The following is a 16079-nucleotide window of genomic DNA, read 5'->3' on the forward strand; positions in this document are numbered from 1 at the left end:
ATTTAAATTTCAACTCAATCGGAGCATTTTCGGTTGTAATGACCTTTTTTGACCCCTGTGACCCCTTGGATGACCTTTGACGTTAAACAACCCATAACTTTTGTAGCCAGCTACCCAATACTGCTTGTGACTGAGTTTGGTCGAAATCCGATCAAGGATGTTGAAGTAGTAGCAAATTGTGAGAAGAAAGAAAGAAAGAAAGAAAGAAAGAGGAACTAGAGCAACTGTGCCCTTTGCAAGGGCACGAGGTAAGTTAGGCGGATGATTGTGACGATCTGATGAAGCAGCAATACTGTGCTGGATAAGATAAGGATCATTGCATTTAAATTTCAGCTCAATTGAAGCATTTTGAAAACTTGACCTTTGACCCCTTTATTGCCCCCTAATGACTTTAAATGCGTCTGAAAATATTTTTAAAATATTCAGAACATCATAAGGATCATTGCATATAAATTTCAGCTCAATTGGAGCATTTTGAAAAACTTGACCTTTGACCCCTTTATGACCCCTTAATGACCTTAATTGAAATTAAATATATTTTTTAAATGTTTAGAATGTCATAAGGATCATTGCATTTAAATTTAAGCTCACTTGGAGCATTTGGAAAAACTTGACCTTTGACCCCTTTATGGCCCCTTAATGACCTTAAATGAATATCAAAATATTTTAAACATGTTTAGAAAGTCATAAGCATCATTGCATTTAAATTTCAGCTCAATTGGAGCATTTTTTGATTAAATGACCTTTTTTGACCTCTGTGACCCCTGGATGACCTTTGACGTTGAAAAAAACCCATAACTTTTGTAGCCATCCACCCAATACTGCTTGTGACTGAGTTTGGTCGAAATCCGATCAAGGATGTGGCAGAAGAAGCAAATTGTGAGAAAGAAGAAAGAATTATTTTACTTGGCCTTAGGGAGTGATCATATTTAATATACTTTGGTGAGGGAGGTTGGAAAAGTTGGAGCCTTGAACCCCTGGGCCTTGAACATCAAACAATATTTGACTCCACTTTCAAGTTATTAACTCATATTGCAAAGGGAGGCGGCAAGCGGGGGGGTGTCAGAGGGATATGGCATGGTTTTTCATATCTTCTTTCTATTGGGTGGAAAATAGGTTGGCTTTGGAGCAAAGCTAAAGGATCACTGCATTTAAATTTCAGCTCAATTGGAGCATTTCAAAAAACTTGACCTTTGACCCATTTATGACCCCTTAATGACCTAAATGAATTTTTAAATATTTTCAAAATGTTTAGAATGTCATAAGGATCATTGCATTTAAATTTCAGCTCAATTGGAGCATTTTAAATAACTTGACCTTTGACCCCTTTATGACCCTTAATGACCTTACATGAATTTTAAAATATTTTTAAAATGTTTAGGATGTCATAAGGATCATTGCATTTAAATTTCAGCTCAATTGAAGCATTTTGAACAACTTGACCTTTGACCCCTTTATGACCCCCTTAATGACCTTAAATGCATTTTAAAATATTTTAAACATGTTTAGAATGTCATATGGATCATTGCATGTAAATTTCAGCTCAATTGGAGTATTTTCGGTTAAGATGACCTTTTTTGACCCCTGTGACCCCTTGGATGACCTCTAACGTTAAACAACCCATACCTTTTGTAGCCAGCTACCCAATACTGCTTGTGACTGAGTTTGGTCGAAATCCGATCAACGATGTGGCAGTAGTAGCAAATTGTGAGAAGAAAGAAGAAAGAGGAAGAAAGAAACTAGAGCAACTGTGCCCTTTGCAAGGGCACGAGGTAAGTTAGGCGGATGATTGTGATGATCTGATCAAGCAATACTGTGCTGGGTGTTGGATAGTATTACTTTTAATAAAACTGTTTCATAAATTGCCGTTTTAGTATACCTTGATCGTGGAAAGCTGGCATTTTGAAAACTTGACCTTTGACCTCTGTATAACCCCTAATGACCTGAAATGAATTTTGAAATATTTAAAACATGTAAAGAATGTCATAAGGATCATTGCATTTAAATTTCAGCTCAATTGAAGCATTTTGAAAATTTGACCTTTGACCCCTTTGTTGCCCCTTAATGGCCTTAAATGAATTTTTAAATATTTTTAACATGTTTAGAAAGTCACAAGGATAATTGCATTTAAATTTCAGCTCAATTGAAGCATTTTGAAAACTTGACCTTTGACCTCTTTATTGCCCCTTAATGACCGCAAATGAATTTTAAAATATTTTTAACATGTTTATGATGTCATCAGGATCATTGCATTTAAATTTCAGCTCAATTGGAGCATTTTGAAAAAAACCTGACCTTTGACCCCTTTATGACCCCTTAATGACCTTAAATAAATTTTAAAATATTTTAAACATGTTTAGAATGTCCTAAGGATCATGGCATTTAAATTTCAGCTCAATCGGAGCATTTTCGGTTAAAATTACCTTTTTTGACCCCTGTGACCCCTTGGATGACCTCTGACGTTAAACAACACATAACTTTTGTAGCCAGCTACCCAATACTGCTTGTGACTGAGTTTGGTCGAAATCCGATCAAGGATGATGTGGAAGTAGTAGCAAATAAGCCAAATCGGCATTAGAAGTTTGCAATGCATTGTGGGACAGTTTTTGCATTTTTAGGACACTTTGTCCTTTGACCTATCAGAAATATTGGTTTTTGTGCATACAAAAATAATTTTAAAAAGTTTTACTAGAATAAAAACAAATCAAAAAAATATATTTGTTGTATAAATTAATTATTTAAATATTTTTAATGATAACATTTTTACAATAATAGATAAATAAATAATAATTAGGGAAATTTCCCCGATATGTCAAAGGTCAAAGTGTCCTAAAAGTGCTCTCAAAAACCGGAAGTCACAATGGCGATTGGGCTTATTGTGAGAAAGAAGAAAGAAAGAGGAAATGGCAAGAAAGAAATAAGTTAGGCTGCCCGCCTAACTTAAAGAAAGAAATGGCAAGAAAGAAATAAGTTAGGCTGCCCGCCTAACTTAATCACATTTTTTCCAGGGCCCCATTTATATTTGTATGTCCAAGCCAGAGTCCAAGCCGACAGGTGATATACCGCCCTCGCTGTTAGCCACTACGATTTCATGCTAATACCTACAGAGGTCGCAGTCAGCATCTGACTGCAGGGCAGGGTGCAGACAGGCCCTGATTGCATTGGTTGGTTGGTTGGTTGGTTGGTTGGTAGGATTTTCCGCCTTTAATACAGGCGCACCACAGTATACAGCTGTGTCTGTTTCAAAATGCAAATGTCCATTTAACATGAAGACACGTAGAAGTGCACAAAAACGTCCCGCCACCATCAGCATTGATCAGTCTTCTATCACAATAATAACTTGTCCATTCAAACACGTATCCACAAAGACAACAATTGTCAAAAGTTCATTTTCCCGTCACCGCGAAAAAATATACAAAAGTGCTCAATAGTGCTCAAAAAATGCCACACAAAATTTAAAGCATGCAAATATATATAAACATGCTGGGAAAAAAATGCCACAATGCCAAAACTAGTTAAGGGTAGCCCACAGATTTTAAATGTTTTAAAATATATGGGTAGCCTTAAACTGAGACTAGTTAGGTATACTAGTCACAGTAAAATTGTTGTATTTTACTGAACCATGAAAGCTGAACCATGAAGTGGTCTCAGGTCGGTCCATATCTTGAAATGCCCCCGAGTGGTGTCAAATGAAAATCGATAAAATAACAAATGAATTTCCCCACCGGGGGTGACGCTCCTCATAAGTGCGTAGAGACAGAGGGTGAACCCGGAGGGGGTTCTCCCTGGTTGAAGGTATGTACGTCGGGGATGTGCCACGGTTTTGGCGTACCTTTTCAGCAATTTTGGTATATCAATGAGTGGGCTTTCAGTTGAAGTGCCCCTAAAAGCGCCCAAATAGGGCAAATTCGGGTGCATTTTGGTGGAAAATTGGTATACTGATGGGTAGCAAAATCAGCCAAAAGTAGGTATAGAGAAAGTCAGCATCCGAAAGTCTGTGTGGCACATCCCCGTAATTTTTTTTCGAAGAACTCCCCCTTCCCCCAGAGAGAGAGGGGTTTGGTCGGGGGTTTGGTGATAGGGGAATTTTAAAAAAGTGGGGACCCCAAAAAATAAAATGATCTTTTAATAAGGGTCACAAGCACTATGTTCCCCGGGTATGTCCCAAGTTTGTGTGAGAAATATTTGAAATTTGGGTGAAAATCAGGCTTCTTTTATGATTTCTTCGTGTGAGAAATATTTGAAATTTGGGCGAAAATTTATTTTATTTTTATCATTATTTTTTATGATTTCTTTGAAAATTAAGCATTTTTTTTTTTTTTTTGCTACAAATTTCTCAAAGGTGGTCAAAATCCCCCCCCCCCAAAATAATCGGTTCCTTGATATTTTTAGGCCCCTATCTAGTTTTAAAAATTAATAAAAAAAATTTTTTTGGCCGGCCTAAGAAATTTTTTGTTTCTTTTAACGAAAAAGAAGTGAGCCCAAAACCGGTTTTTTTAGGGGGGGGGGATTCTGGGCCAAAAATGAGCATTTTGGCCCAAATTTGACCTCACAGATTAATTTACCATTTTAAATCACCAATAAACCTATACACGGGAAAACCCATATCTATTTTGATCTTAATTCGTCACAACCAAACAAAAGTGTTCAAAACCATTTTACCATGAAAATCAACAAAAATGCCCTTTTATTGTGGAAGTTGTGAGATTTGAAAACAAACCTTCATTGTAATTTGAAAAGGACAATGAATCACAACAGGAAATAGAAACTTGGTGCAGCCAAATCAATCATGAAATTTCAGAACCTTTTATTGTCTGAGTTTTACAGTTTCATATTGATCTGCTCAATTTTTAGCTATTTTTATACCCAGCAAACACAAAAACGTTTTCAAGACGTTTTATTAAAAAACAGGTTATATTTTGGGTTTTGGTTTAGATAAAAACGTTTCACTTTAATAACGTTAAATGTCGGGTTATATAAAGGTCATGAAAACATTTTAAACCGTTTTGTTTGAAAATACACTACAACAATGTTTTTAAAATGTGTTCAAAATGTTATTGTAAAATATTTTTGCAAACATTTTTTGCCACATATAGTAATTTTGGGGCACTGCACCTTGCACCCATCTCTTGGAAAAGCTTCACTTAATGGGAACCCCACATACTTTTGGGGCACCATGCATCCATCTTTAAAAAAAAGCTTCAATTACATGGAAATCCCACATAATTTTTGAGGCACCATGCATGATCCAACTCACACAATCATTTTTGGCAGGTCAAAAGAGGGTTGCCATTTTTGGCAGAGATGTTTTGGGCACTGTTTCGATATTAGGCCCTTTACAATTAATTCTTAGTGTCCTGTTTCCCGCCCGCGTCCAAAGTAGAGAATTGCTAAATATCTAATTATTTTATTTTTATTTTGGATTTTCCCTTTTAAAATAACTTTTAATGACTTCCATTTGTTACGGTGCTTTCTGGCTTGGCTCATATCAACTATAATGATGAATAAGCAAGGAACATACAAATGTAACTGTACCATTACTTGTGTATAAAATCAAACATAATTTTAAAATAATTAAATGCATGTTCCTTGTCAAAACGGGTTGATGTAGGTTGCGACAACTTGTTTTAAAATAAAGAAAATAATAGATAATTAATAATTAAAAGTCGCCTCATCCCTTGTTTTCAACCATGAAACAGGAAACTAAGAATCAATTGTGAAGGGCCTTACGCCCGAAAAAGATGTTTCAGAAAAACGTTAGGAACCCGGAATGCACAATTTCCTGCTCACTGCGCTCGATGCATTATTTATATAAATATAAATATGACAAGACATTTTATGATTTCAAATTTGGGTTCCCCAAAAAAATGTGCAAAGGGGAGATGGTGAAGATTTTTTAGAACATAACATGGGGAGGGGGGGGTGAAATGTTTTAGGCACATCAAAAGGGGGCGAGGGCAAAGATTTTTGGCACGGAAAGGGGCTAGGGTAAGCGATTTTGGGCAGGCCATTTTGAGAATATATCAACCAGGGGTACACATAGTTATTGCACGGTCCCTATCCAAATGTTTAATTTAGGCACTTATAATATATTGCATAGTTCTTAATCTTATTATACAATTTGCATTTCTACATAAAACGATAAAATCCTATTACGGTTTTGTAATACTTTTGTATAACCTTGAAGGGTTTGCCCAAAGTTTGTTATTTAAATGACTTAACAGGAAGAATTAGTAATGGTCTGAAAAGCATTGACACTAATATACATGTATAAAAGATTTGGGACAGCCATGGATGTAGACTACATGTACTTCCTTTTCCATCCTATGCAGGGCCCCTCCACCCATGCTCCATTTAAGTCCAATCCCATCATTCAATAATATGAACAGGTGGAGAAAGGAAGTCTTCCTGGTTGGACTATATAAAAGTTCACTAAAATTCAGTTCAGCACCATGCATAATCATGCAGTTTGGAGCTCCTACAATGAACCCAAACACTTGTGTAAAATTCACATGATTTCACAAATTTGCCCTCTTTTAGGGCATACTTCCATGTTTAGGGTCTACCATCTACTATGAAAAGGAGACCGGGGTGTGTGCATGTGTAATTGTGTATGTAGGAACGTGTTTTCTCTAGCAACAGGCAGGGTGAAAGTAAACTGGACTTGGCCTACCCATCCTGATCCTGTGTTCCCAGGCCTGTGTTAGCTGTTTTGAGAGTAAAATCACATTTACTTCTGAACTTAGTAATCATTTCCTTTTTAGTGGTTCAGATTTCTGCACTCCCAAGTACACCCCCACCATCTGATGTGCATGTAAGGCCAACAGTAGTGCAGATTTACAGAACTTGCCAACACAAATCCATAGACCCTATTTACAGTGAAAATTTTTTAAATATTTTTTTAATTTTCAATTTTAATGCCTACCAACATGCGGAGTAAAGTGGGGAAATTGTTTCTTTTTTTTTCCATCTCACTAGTGGGGTGGGCGTATTTTTTTCCAAAAAACTCCCATGCCCCCTGGAAATCAAATGGGATGCCCTAAATGATGCTCCTTTAACATTTGACACTTTGAAGTCGAACAGCGACTACTTACCGTTTCCTATTTGTCAGTTTTGTCACTGTTGGATATATCAGGCACAGGGTTCGGTTTTTGCCGACAAAGTGGCAATAACTGGCAAAAACCTGTTTTTGCCTGGTCTAAACCGGCAAAAACTTATGTATAGTCACTCAAATGTTAACAAGTACACAGAAAGCTCATAAACAGTAAACATACAAAGTTTTTTTAACCCTAAAACTGGACCCTGCTTTTTGGGATCGGAAGTCAAAGAAGATCCGAAAAAGTCAAGGAGAAGAAGAACCTTTGACCCCTCGCATGCCAAGCACACGATCACGGACCGGGTTGTTGCTGCCCGGCCAGCAATTCCGTCCGCATATAACACTTAGGGTGATTGCGTCATCGCAGACCCTGGGATTCATGCATGCGCAGACTTTTTCATCGTAAGATTTTTGGGTGTTAGGGTTAATGAATCATTCAACATATTTTTTGTCTCATCAAGTCCTTAAAATGAAAAAGTTTTGAATTTGAAATGCCAGATTTCAGTTAAATGCACTAAGTGAGCAATGAAAATGCATGCCTTTAATTTCTTAATGTTATTTTTAATTACAAAATCTAGCCTTGTTACACTCCGGAAAATATTTTTTTAATTTAATAATTCATTTTGAGATCAAAAATTTGAACTTTAAATCACTGTTTTAGTTTTTGCCATTTTTGCCGGCAAAAACCAGTTTTTGCCAAGCGGTTAACACCGTGGTTAAAACCGCGTTTTTTTTTCACCTGCGGCAAAAACCTGCGAACCCTGATCAGGCATCGTGCATGATTGGACTAAATTTGATAATGTCAAAATCCAAATTGCAGGGGGGAAAAGATTTTTTGGCAGTAACAGCACCACAGGGGGAAAATACCTTAGAAAAACCCAAAATTACGAAAATGTCCACTTTTTAAGGCAATTTTGCACAAAATTGGTTGATTTTGCCTCCCCTGAAACTCACTTTGCCCTAAATGCCACTCTGAAAATAAAATTCCTGGCACCAACATAGGTTTTTGGTACAAACTATTTGTCCATATAATATTTTATTGGAGGTATTTAAACAGGTGTGCACAACATCCAATATGATTTGATGGACGGATGATGGTTCATAACAGGACAATACAAAATAACTCAAAATAAACAAATCAATAACAAAGAAAAGAGATTAAAGCACTGGTAAATAATGATGGCTGAGTCTGGTCTTACTTGTGCGCACATATTAAAATCATCTTTTATTAAATGAATTCTACATCTATATATGTTAGGAATTCAACATTTTAGTTGAGGAAGTATTTAAGTTACAAAAAGTAATCTTGTCTTCATTTTGAATACTCATAATTCTTACTTAATAAAAGATATTTACATGTCTCACAATAAAAGCTCTGTATTTACAATATGATACAATATCTTGCATTGATAGCTTGTATGGTCTACATATTGTATGATACAAACAATACATAATTAAGAAAAGTACACATGACATTAAATCTAACTAAATTACTACTTGTCTACTTCTAGATATCGATGCTGATGCCTTTTCAGCACCTGGGTGAGAAATTGTGTTTACATAAAAAACATTTCTGTCAGTTTCTTTTTTTCAATTCTTACCAATAAATAATGAAACAGAAAGTTTAACAATTTTTAAGCCAAATTATTACGGTTCATCCGTTCATGATACCATGACAATTTTACATGGCATATCTGAATTCAGGTGGATAAAAGCAATAATGAAATTGACCAATTTCAATTTACCCGGAAGTCGGGACATGTATGTTTAAACGTTAACTTCTATTCTACACAATGCCAAAAAATCAGGTTTGAGGTTTGAAAAAAAGAAGTACAATTATCAATCATGGTTATAACTAAAAATGTTTCGGATCGATATCCCTCATGAAGAATAAGGCCAAAAAAAAAAAAAGATTTGTCTCATGTCCCACAGAGTTTGAAATCTAATACGGTATGCATGTTTTATTTTATATTTTGTCAATAAATCAGGTGTTCAGAGGGGTTGCCCCTTGAAAACTCACCGGTTTTGACCCATTATGTTTTGCCAATATGTCAAGTTTTAGAAAATAAAATAAAAATTGTGAAATTTTTTATATATTTTTGAACGTTTTCACCATCAGTGCGGGGGACATGAGACAAACCTATTCTTTTTTTGGCCTAAATTATTTATAATAGGTTTCAGGATAAGCATTGACCAACAAAAATAAAATAATAAATAATCACTCTGAAGGAGACTATTCAGCTCTTTTTACATGATTAGGCTATGATACTACTACATGTACTACCAATTAATAGTACCAGTATCTCAAGGAGAGTCTGCAATACTGGTCTGGTACTTAATTTTTGGCAAAATTTATATTCCGAGATCACTATGATCTTTAAATGTCCCTCAAGTTTCTTCCCTGGATGCACATCAACAATTTACATACATTGTACATGTCCAGTTTGTCCACACACACCACAGATATTGGAACAGGCCTACCTGAACATCTTCATACATTATAAATGTAGATCTTTGGGTACCCCGGTATTTCAGTATAATTTGTAACAGGTGGAAATGAATAAGTGGAAATGGGTTAAAATATTCCATCATGGATTGGTGCAAAGGGACTCTACATGTACATTGTATATATGATATGATTGGTGGTGAGCACCCTGTAATCTTCCGGTGCCAACAGCGCTTTTTGCAGGTAGGCCTACCGTAATCAAATTTTGATGAATTTTAGCTCTTCTTGTACAATGCAATGTACTCATTTCGAGATTGTTTAAAACTTAAGTTATATTTTTTATTCATTTTGACCCAAATTCTTTTCTATCCATCTCCACTCATTTCAATACGACACAAAATATACAAAAGAAATTACATGCAGAATATGTAGGGCCTACAATATTATGTACTTATGTATAGGCCTACCAGCTGTCCAAACTTTAATTTTAAAAAAAAAACCAAGCCTTTTTGTCATTCAGACATTCACTGATGCATTGTGTAGTCACATGTATCTATTTTGGGGATGAAAATGTGGAATTATGGATCAGACAATCACCCACGTGCATAAAAATTAATATTCTAGAGGTCATAGAATGACATGAAATAGGACGCTGGTCAGTGTTTACTCTCTCTGGAAATTGGGTGCGCCAAATGAAACATTTCCTTCCCAAATTGGCCCAATTTTGGCTCAGTAATTCCCCATATTGACTAATTGTAACACAGCATTGCAAATTTGTGTGTGCCAAAAATAATTTTCACTGGGCCAAAATTGAGACATACATGTATGGACTGAGTAAACACTGACGCTGGTACATGTATGTGGTACACATAGAACATTTGGTTCTTCCAACTTACAAAATGTACTTTGTAATGTAAATTTCAGTATTTTATGTATCACCTGATTTTATATTATCATGCACTCGGAGCATGTACATGTACTCACAATGTAGAAACAAACAGTGCCCCTACAATGACATTCAACCTTTTGACATCATCAAACTTGGGGTGCCTTCACTGTGGCTAAAAACTTTCAAACTAATCTTGAAACTTGAATCATCTTGAACTGCACTCCTTCCCATAAATACTAGCACCCTAAAATGGTCTTAGATTATCACACTTCTTCTTAAACCTCAGCATGATAATTTGTGTCAGAAATCTTGTTTTCCAATCAGGGTCTTAGGCAGGATTTGAAGGTTTGGGTGTGTAAATTCAAAAAAATGGGTGTGTAAATTTAGGATTTGTGTACAAAGTATAGGCCATGTGTGTAAAAACTGGGTTTGTAATTAACAAATTTTGGCGTGTAAAACACTCCCTACACCGCTGGCTGCCTAAGCCCTTGTTTCCAATGATACATTGTATGGGTATCACTGAAATCTTAAGCCTTGTGTGAACATGTGAACAGTATGCATAGTATGACTGAGCATGCATTCTTTCCCATATAAATTTAAACTCCTCCAGGGTTCCTATTCAGGTAAACTTGTTCATGTAAACAAGGGTATTGGTTTACAACTTGAACTTAGCAAATTATGTTGAATATTGTTGATCTCCCATTTCAGATAAATTCTTGAAATTTTATCAGTGACAGCGAAAGTTATAAAAAAATTACATTCATATTGTGTATAAATTATTTCTAAAATAGCGAAGGATATTTTAGTCATGAAAATTGTCATTGGTATTTCTGAAATACAGGGACTGCCTTTTGAGGAGAGCGAGAGCAATCACTCTCTACTACCCTCCTTAATAAATCTGATATACATTTGTAGGAGAGTGATTTTTAGCTCTCCTTAGTTAACCAAAGTTCCCTCCTTACATTCTATTGTAAATGCTCTAAACAGCTATCCTTGAAAGCTCCAGAAGAGCTATTTATTGCTCTCCTGCAAATTCCAAAAGACAGTCCCTGGAAATATGAATTTGGCCAACAAAAAAAAAAAAAGAAGAGGAAAATAGCAGCATTGATAAAATTGGAGCATACATTCAAATCTAGCTAATTTCTCAAGTAGAGAAATTATATTTTCATGTAAAGAAAACTAGGCCCTTAGAAACCAATACCGTATTGTTGGGAAAAAAGTTAATAAAAATAAAATACAAAATGTGATATGGCATTCAAATATCTTTAGTTAGTTGGAATTAGTTCCGTCAAGTTTGAATGTTAATCAAACAGAATAAATGGAGATACCTCAAGGGTCCACATGAGTGATTTCAAATCAAAATATTACTCGGTAAAAATTAATAAATTTTAATTTATTGATTGATTGATCAAATATGTTTTATAAACAAAAATTGCAAAAAAAATCAAATGATTTGCCATATAAATAAAACAGTAAGTAAGCCAAATAATTAAGGTACCATACGTTCACCCCTGTATAAAAAAACAAATGCAAATAATTATGTCATAATTGGAACCAACAGCCAATAGCTGCATCTTTTAGCTTGAATTTAAGACCTCATTTGTTGAAATTTTTCACAACGAGGAAGATGCCAATTTAAAAGTTGCAGTTTGCCATGACATTGCATGCCTTATTGATTTGTACACAAAGCGTTCACGAACAAGAGAACTAGTGCCGTGCAACTTTTTATTTTGTATATATATTCATTAGGTTTTGGATCACCATTTCTTGAATTCTCAACCAATTTCAACAAATGAGGTCTTAAAAATCAGAGCATGCAGGTAGTAGAGATCAGAGTTTAAGAGTACAGGCATCGGCTGCTTGTTTTAATTTTGACATATTTGTCTTTATTTAGGATATACAGGGGTGAACATAACTGTTACCTTAATTCTTTTGCTTATTGTATGGTGTTGGAGTGTATCTTACTAGTTTTTTTAAAACAAGCTATACCAAATCCCATCTTTGCATTGCTATTGCACAAAACTGACGTAAATGTGTACAATGCGACTCTTTAAAAACACCACACGCACATCTTGTGCACATATTTTTTGATACAATCAATACAAGAAAAATTAGTTCAATTATTAAGGATTGAACCCATGGACTAATCTTTCTCAATGTTTCTACTACAGCATTAATATTTAGCTGCTGATTAGGAAAGCCCACTAAAAATATCTTGACAACTTGGCTGAAGTTTCTGATGACTTTACAATGTATACTAAAATTATAATAATTTAATAGTCTGTCTCTGCTTACTGTACACGAACTTCATAAAGACTTTCACTTTATGCACATGTACCAGAGTTTTGACCAATACCGGACTACCGGTACACATACTTTATTTCTTTGAAAATGGGGCCAGAAATATTAATTAATACAAAATTATTTGTATAAAGTGGACCATGGAAGTACTAGATGTACTACCGGTACATGTACTTCCATGATTAGACAAATTATTTGGTTTAAAAAAAAATCTGACATCAGAAACTCCAGTTAATCAGTATCTGAGTACTGACTTCTGAGGAAAAACAAATTCTGTGAAAGTCCTTAGTTCTTTGGTTTACATACTAAATTCACCATGCAGCATGTACAGGTTTTTATAATACAACTTAACTACAAGAAAGCACAAATAAATTGGCATCACATGATACATGGGACACCCCGGTGGGGTCACTCAACTTGCAATACTGACCGCACGATCGTTACCAAAATCGCGGAAAAAGGGGTCACTTTTAGGGCTTGTCCGTGGACAAAATTGTCTGTGAAATTGGAAAAATAGGGGTGTTTTATCACACAAATGTCCACGAAATTAAAAAAAAAAAGGTTCTTATTATTTTCTCTCGATCCCGTGGAATTCTGTGATGCCTTGTTAATTACTGAAAAAAACATTCATAAAAGCCTCATCCTTGAAATGTTGAAATAAGGGTTAAAATTGCAAATGTGTCCTTGGAATCTAAAAAATAGGGGGGTTTCAGAGTACCATTTTGTCCTCGTTATGGAGTAAAAAGGGGTAAAATTTCATGATTTGTCCTTGAATTCGACTGCGAAAGGGGGTAATTTGTACTTGTGGTAACGGTCCTACGCGTCCCCCCTGCCAGGGAGTGACCCCACCGGGTGGGACACTCACAAAATAAATACACAGTGTACACATGCATGGGGAAATGTGCTACAGGGCAAGTAGTTATGAGGAATTAAAAACCATGTTTTTAATTTAAAATGCTTGACCAAATGTCCATCCTAACTTGTTAAAAGTAATAAATTAAAATTACAACGTTCGACAAATGGTTTCCAAAGGGACTTGAATATGGTCAAACAATGGCAAGACAACATGTGCATTGTAACTTGTTCTGGGGGTAGTGTGAAATACATGTATTTGGTCGGAATGCAATATCTTTGAGTGTCCCCTTATATAAATATAAATCACAATTAATTAAATCCAGTTCTTGTACTCTTCCGACTGTGAACACTTTTCAGGGTCCAAGGCTTCTTCAGAGTACATCAGCCCAAGATATTGCTGCTCCGGAGTAACCTGATGAATGACCAACAAATACAGATAATTACACACACTCCAGCTTACGTTATTCAAAACAAATCGATTTGTGTCTCTTAGTCTGATGCCAATTTTGTTTGCTATAACACCTGTGTAAGCGTCTTCCATTGGAAAATATTGCACTTCTGGAGCTTTATGCACCATTTCTTGTAAAACGTCTCTTGAAAGTAAATATCCTGTACCGCTTGCATATGGAGGGTATCGACTGTATGGGTATGCTTCCTTAGAAACACTCCACTTGTTTAGTTTATTACGAATCACATCTAATGTTTTCATGGAACTTCCAATGTACAGTCCTGATGTGTATCGGTTATATTTTTCTAAAAATTCTGTAAAAAGTTCTGTATTCACAAAACAGTCATCATCTGTTTTTAGTGTGTATTTTGCATTGCAATTGCGGGAAGCCCAGCAGAGTCCTTGTTGGACTTTGACTGTTAAGTTCTGATAATCATCGATAAAATCTCCGAGTAAAATGTCTCCTTCTTTTCTGGCTTCTGCTTCAATTCTTGATTGCATTGACATGTTATTTGTTGATCCAATCAAAAATATTGTCCTCCATGGCGAGTGTCCTTGGAAAGCTTTCGTCACTTTCTCCGATACATGTCTTCGTCTTCCCCACGTATTACGGATGGCTTTCCTCTGCATAAAATGCCCAGGTGCAGACGTCACAAGAATAACTAACGAAAGCTCTTCATCTGGCGGACACAAAGGAGAATATAAAATTGGTCCATCGGTTCCTATTGCACATTCATAAGACGGTTCAGTTTTGATAGCACGAAAAGTGCCTACTCCCTTTGGTGGGAGAAGAGGTTCTAGTGGAAAAGTATATGGTTTGTTTTGATCTGTAGTGATGGTTTTCTGTGACCAAAAACACCCCCAGTTGTGGAGTCATTGCTGTTTAGTAATGACATCATGAGGAGCGAGCTTACTGTTAGGAAAGCTGCTAGTGCCACAGTCCTCATCGAGGAAAAACTTGAGAGGAGTTTGACTACTATATATTTCATGATGGCTGTACATGTATTCATAGTACTCAGTAAAATCTAGTCACAAAGCTGAGCTGGTCATGTCACTGCTGGTGGGTGTAACAAACACATTATCTGGTGGCATTATTTATGCAGATTTCGCTGACAACATATCTTGCATATCCTACTACAACGTAAATCTATTTTTCATAAATAAATGTCCATAAAAATGTGCAAGAATGATATCTGCTTAATTATTCCAAGTAAGCTATCATTGATATTTTGCACTGGCAGACTAATATTATTGAATTATTGATAAGAGTTACTTTCCAGTGAATGGCCACGTAGTCGAATATCGAAAAATCCACTGCATGCAACGACACTGCGCTGGCGAAGTGGTCTCCAACTTCAGTCCCACGTTCAAAAACACACAATCCTAGTCACTGTCAGGAGCCGATTTTTCTCTGCAACAACCTCATGATGTAAAGATTGAGGTTCCAGTCTTTATCTACTAAAAGTGGAGTAAAATATACTTTTTAGCAGGGAGAAATTGATACATATTCAACATTCCCACTGAAGCCGATCAATCTATTTTCACAGCCACATCGACCCGCATGCTGTATGTTGACAAAGATCTGGAGGAAACACTACTCATTTCAGTCATAGGATCTAATTATACATGTAAATGAGGTACGTCATTCCTATCTAGACAGTTGATTGGTTCTCAAGCACACCACTCCACGCCATACATAAATTCTCCCAGTCACATTTCCCCAATATGAAATTTAAAAAAAGTTAAATTTTAATATTACTTCTATTAAAGTTTGGCAGAGGCGGGGTTCGAACTCACGGCGGACCACGCCGCTTTGGATATGCTCTATGAGCCTAGCGCCTTAGACCAGTCGGCCACTTGTGTTGATGGAATCCATTTGAAACTTATTTGAAGATATAATCGCAACTTCAATATAGGCCTACCACGTGACAAGCAAAAGCAGAAAACGTACCATATTTTGGAATTTTATTTGCCTAAAAACATTAATGCGTATAATAGCGCTCAATTGTTGTTAATCCGACAATAATAAATGATAAATGCGCGT

At 35.9% G+C, this 16079-nt stretch overlaps 1 pseudogene; it reads right to left on the minus strand.

Annotated features, from left to right (window-relative positions):
- Nucleotides 1–13591: 13591 nt before the first annotated feature.
- LOC140140691 (beta-1,3-galactosyltransferase 5-like) lies at nucleotides 13592–15622 on the minus strand (annotated as a pseudogene).
- Nucleotides 15623–16079: the final 457 nt, after the last annotated feature.

Source organism: Amphiura filiformis, chromosome 1 (assembly GCF_039555335.1).
Source record: "Amphiura filiformis chromosome 1, Afil_fr2py, whole genome shotgun sequence".
Lineage (NCBI taxonomy): Eukaryota > Metazoa > Echinodermata > Ophiuroidea > Amphilepidida > Amphiuridae > Amphiura > Amphiura filiformis.